Source organism: Raphanus sativus, chromosome 7 (genome assembly GCF_000801105.2).
Source record: "Raphanus sativus cultivar WK10039 chromosome 7, ASM80110v3, whole genome shotgun sequence".
In the NCBI taxonomy this organism is placed as follows: Eukaryota; Viridiplantae; Streptophyta; class Magnoliopsida; order Brassicales; family Brassicaceae; genus Raphanus; species Raphanus sativus.
In genome coordinates, this window is record NC_079517.1 from 10,969,405 (window position 1) to 10,975,404 (window position 6,000).

The 6,000-nt window shown below is 33.6% G+C and overlaps 1 pseudogene; it reads right to left on the bottom strand.

Moving 5' to 3' along the window:
* Positions 1 to 2,353: 2,353 nt before the first annotated feature.
* Positions 2,354 to 4,110, bottom strand: LOC108835206 (uncharacterized; annotated as a pseudogene).
* Positions 4,111 to 6,000: the final 1,890 nt, after the last annotated feature.

Here is a 6,000-nt window from a genome sequence, read left to right on the forward strand (position 1 = left end):
CTTTGATGACTACCTACATGAACCGAAGGAAGGGTCAGATGAAGAGCAAAACCGTGGTCATCAAACAAATCAAGAAGGATCTTCTTCCATTCACAAACCGGACTGAACTCAAGGTGAGCCATGTTTGGATTATGGTTCTTTTGCTTATAATCCTTTTCCTTTTAATGTTTCAGATTTGAGGACAAATCTTTTTGAAGAGGGAGAGTATGATAGAACCAAAATCAAGCATCATCCTTTTTGGTTCATGGACACGGCCCAAGATGGGGATCATGTTGACCAGTTTGATCCAACCGGGATTTTTCCATCCGATCGTGACACTACTTTGGAGCTAGATAAGCTGAGTGAGATAAGTGACACTACTATGGAGCTGGATGATCTAAGTGACACTAACTTGGAGCTGAATGAGCTATGTGACACTGAAGAAGGAGCTGGTTTAGCTGCTGGGCGAAATGAGCCTTTTTCGGCCCACCGAAAATTTCATAACAAATTCAATTTGGGTCCTTATTACACCAAATTCGACCAGGCCTTTCCTGATGGTCTCCTGCCCATTTGCATCAAGAAATATCAAGAAAATGAGTCAAAGTCGTGGCCTGCATTGATTTTCAAAGACTAGTCAAAAGTCAACTTTTCGGTTCTACAAAAGTCTTTAGTCTTAGTCTTTGTTTGTGTTTTCTATGCTTCTAGTTTTCCACAATTATTTATGTCTTTCTTTGACTCATTCTACTATAAATATGTAATCTATTTCATGAATAAAATCAGTTCATTTTGGTTTTAATTTTTGTTTCTTTTCTCTCAGTGAGAGAGTTCTTTAGCTAGTTCATCGGTTTGAACCGGTTTGTTGATTTGGTGGTCAGCCAATCATCTTTGTGTGTTATTTGGTGGTTAGCCAACGCACTACATCCGTTCTTTGGTGGTTAGCCTTAGATCGTTGGTATATCAAGAGTCATTCCGCACCTCTTGACGATCCTATCAATTCATCCCAGTTCCAGAAGTGTTTTCGCCTTCTCGGTTTATATCCAACATCCGGCCAAAACCATCCTCCCGACTTTTGGGTCTATCACTTTTATTTTGGATCCGCGGGTCTTGGTTCGGGTCCGATTCTCTTACCCGATCGGGTACCGGAAGGTGATTTGTATATATTAGGTATATAGATATTTGGGTAGTTGTGTATATTTTTGGTATTCAGATATTTTTTTAAGATTCGGGTTCAAGTATTCGGGTATAATTTCAGGTTTTGGGTTAAAATTTTTGATTTCTAGAAAATAGTATTCGGGTATAAGGTAAAATTTCGGATATTTTTAGGTTTTCGGGTCTGATTTCGGGTGAATTTCCGGGTATTTTCGGGTATATGAATATTTTCTCGGGTGTTTTTACGGTTCTTTGGATCTTTTCGGGTATTTATCGAGTTTTTGGTCCAATTTGAGTACTTCGGGTTCTTCGGGTCCTTTTCGGGTTTTAAATACCCAAATCCGATCCGAGCCCGAAATACACCCGAAACTATGGATACTTTACGGGTATTGAAATTATAGAACCGAACCGATCCGGTCCCGACATGACCCGATCCGAACCCTATCCAATTTTTTAAAGTATTTATATGGATTTAAATTTCTAGGATCCGAAAGATATGCACTCGATAAGATCCGACTCGAACCTGATCCAAGAATCCGGATGCCCAGTCTAGATTGTACCAATATTAATTCTAACCCTTACTTGCGGTGATGCTTAGTTTAAGAAAACACAGATAAATTTTTCTTTAAAAATACAAATTTATAGGAAATTAGAGAACGGTGGAATGGCGTTTTACGGTAAATAAATGGAATTCTATTTTTTTTTAACACCGAAAATGGAATTTTATAAGTAATGAAAACTAGGGCTTTGATTGGTAACTTTGCGAAATGGTGGAATGACGTTTTTACACGATTTTTCAAGTATTTTACAATCAAGAAAAATTGCGGAAAGATAAAAAAAACGCAAAATATAAATTCAATAATTTCATATTACTAAATTATATGCTAATGTTATTTTAAATTTTTTAAATAAATATCAATATTTTTATGATAAATAGTTATGTTAAAATAAAGTTATATTATAATTTTTTGGAATGTCAATCTATTATTAAATATCATATTAAAAGATAAGCTAAATATTGATAATAAGGGCTAAAGTAATTTTAATAATATCAGTTATTTTTATACTATGTAATAATTAGTTTTATTATTGATATTTATTATTCTTATAAAAGGTGAATATCATATAAATATTTTTAATTAAACATTTATTCCATCATTCAGAAAATTTATAATTTTTTCTGCAATTTAATTAATTTTCCACTGTTTAACTATTTTTTCCGAGATGATTACCAATCGAAGCTTAGATAGTGGCGGACCCAGCATAAAAAGTGACTGGGGTCAAAAGTGTTTTTGGACAAGCCTGCCATAATTTATTGATGAACACAGACTAAAAATCTAATCTATGTAATTTTCTGGTGTTAATTGAACCCACTCCTCTTCAAGTGGATCCGCCTCTGTGGAAGAGTATTTGGTCGCAGAAACAACTTTAAATTCGACCTCAACTTTAAGCGTGTCTTCCTTGTCCAAGTAAAGCTTTGGAAGTTCAGCTAAAGATAAGAACTGAGACCAACCCCAAGCCGGGGCTTGTTCTGAAAACCACATTTCCACTGCAAGTAAAAAAAAAATATCTCAGTAATTATTTGTAGTTAGGTTAGTAAGAAAATAGAAAAAAATGTTACTGTGTTTTAAATGATACATTGATATTCAAAGTGATTGAATCCAAGTGGGTTAAGAACTCGGAAACTTGCTCGCACGAAAATCTTCTCATCAGCTCCTGGTTTATCACTATCGGCTAAAAGCAGAAAAATGGATAACCATTTTCTATCTTCTCTAGTGTCTCCCTTCGGATACAGCTTTACAACCCTACATAACATTAAATATTATGAACTTGTTAACATTCATATTTACACAAACACAAATATATATATATACACACACACATATATATATATATATATGTCTAAATACATATATAGTACTTGTTATTACAATATAATATATGTTCTCACCAATTCTTTCCTCCCATTGGAAAACTGTTTGATTTCTGGACATTCTCTTTCAATTCAGAAAAGTTTTTTATAGCCCAAGAGAACTTAGGATCATAGTATTTCTTAGTAAACGAGAGGACTTCCCAATTGGTAAGGGATGGAAGCAACAATGACATCAAGACCAAACTCACATTGACCTCCCTCAAAGATGTAACCATTGTCAGGGTTGTTGAATGTAACACATGGAAGAACTTGCTGCAACCCCACCTCGTTTTAAGTGCGCTGAACGGTTTTAATCCTACGTCTGAGAAACATATATATAAATATTAATAACTATTATATATATATATATATATATATAGAGAGAGAGAGAGAGCATGAGATGTAGCTTACCTTGGATAGTAAAATACTTGTTTTCTTTCTTATTGTAGACAAAAAAACGGAGCTCCGCAAAAATCTCTATAGGAGGTGTGAATACAATCAAGCTTTCGATATCTATTTCCACGTACATGGAAATAAATCCACTCACATTGTCTTCTCCGTTCCCTTTTGGGTATATGATCAGTCTCCTGCTTTTATAAACAATGTTACATTAGCTTTATATATAGTGTGTGTTAATGGTGCTAAAAGACCAAATGAATAAACGATCATACCAGTTATATCCACCATAGGAGAAAAGACGAGATTGGTATTTATGATCAGAGAAGGCAGTCGACTTCTCAAGTTCTGAGAAGTTGTGAATCTTAAGGGAATAAGACGAAGGAGGATGCTCTCTCCAGTGCTTCACGATGGTAGAAACTTCTGTTGAAGCTGCGGTTGACGAGTTTGAACCCATTGTCAAAAGAGAGAAACAGAGACTGGAATTTTCTGTGTGTATTGAATGAGGAATATGATGTTTCCTATATACAACTCTAGCTCCCAAGATTTAGGAGTATCTACACTAATACAAGACTAGTTTACAACAGATGCTAGAATATCGAGAATATGATAACTATTAATTGTGTTACAGAAAAAAAAGATGACTATTAACTACATGAAGGATATTCTTATCCCCAATCGGTTTGGGTAACCGGATGTAAACCGAACTCCAATGTTGTTTAACATCGAATAGCAGAAGTATATATACAACATAAACGATCATATTCCAAAAGTATAACTTATCTCTAACTGATCTCTAAGTATATCACAAACAATAAAAACTAGACACCCGCACTGATCTTTCATATTTGTTGTAACTAACTCTCCAGTATATCCGATCTATTCTGTTTACCAACAACCACTGTGGTAGAACGAAAGGACCAGACCAACTTTGAACAGTACGCAGATTTCAGTTGGCAAAAAATGTGATTTTGTATTAATTCTAACCCTTACTTGTGGTGATGCTTAGTTTAACAAAGCACAAAGGGGAATTCTCTTTAAAAAAAACAAATTTATAGGAAACTAGAGAATTCAAATTGTGCTTTAACAAAAGGGAAAATTCCTTAAAAATACACAAACTGAATTTCTTTTGCTGAAAAAATACATAAACTTTTTTGGCTTCCAAAAAATATACAAACTAATTTTGATTGTCCATAAAATACACGAACTTTTGAATTTTGAAAGTTTCACACCTCGATTTTAACGGTGTAAACAGTGACTAACAGAATAGTAAGACGCCGTTAGACGCCGTTAACTCTGAATAAAAAGTTCATGTATTTTATGAACAACCAAAATTAGTTCGTGTATTTTTTGGGAAGCCTAAAAAGTTCGTGTATTTTTTCAGCAAAGGAAATTTAGTATGTGTATTTTTAAGGAATTTTCAAATGGAGTTTGGATATTTCATATCCTATTCAGATGCTAAATATCTGGACCCAATACAGATCCAAAATTTTATATTTGTAAACTTTCGGTTTGGTTTTGGACCGAATATTTTCGGATCAGTTTCGATCCAAGTTTTTGAATCGGGCTAAAATATCTAGACCTAATCTTGACATTTTAGCCGGATTCAAAAACTTGGATTGGAACTGACCCGAAAATATTCGGTCCAAAACCAAACCGAAAGTTTACAAATATTTGTTGGATCCAAAACTCTTCTACTTGAAAGAATTGAAACCAAAAAGAACTGATCCGAATAGACCTGGGCCTAATAAAATCGACACGAATAGATTCAATCCGACAAGATCTTTCTGCTAACAATTTTGTTATTATTTTTGCAATATTTTTTAGTTTTGTTTTTGTAACAGAAACATTTTTAATTAATATGAAACTTTCAATGTAAAATTTAGAGTTGTTTGTGAATTTTTAGATATATATATGATAGATTTCGACTAAATTGGACTCAACAAATATTTGTAAACTTTTGGTTTGGTTTTGGACAGAATATTTTTGGGTCAGTTCCGATTCAAGTTTTTGAATCCGGCTAAAATGTCTAGCCGGATTCAAAAACTTGAATCAGAACTGACCTGAAAATATTCGGTCCAAAATCAACCGAAAGTTTACAAATATAAAATTTCGGACCTATATCATGTGATAAAGAATTGTTTTTTTTTTCAGGTTTTTGGGTCGGGTTTGGGCCGTTTTTTTCCGGATCTGGATTTTTCAGATCGAAAATATCTGGTCCAAAACCAAACCGAAAGTTTACAAAAATATAAAATTTTGGATATGTATTGGGTCCAGATATTTAGCCTCTGAATAGTATATGAAATATCCAAACTTCATTTGAAAATTCCTTAAAAATACACATACTAAATTTTCTTTGCTGAAAAAATACATGAACTTTTTAGGCTTCCCGAAAATACACGAACTAATTTTGGTTGTGTCATAAAATACATGAACTTTTTTATCAGAATTAACGGCGTCTAACGGCGTCTTACTATTCTGTTAGTCACTGTTTACACCGTTAAAAATCGAGGTGTGAAACCTTCAAAATTCAAAAGTTCGTGTATTTTATGGACAATCAAAAT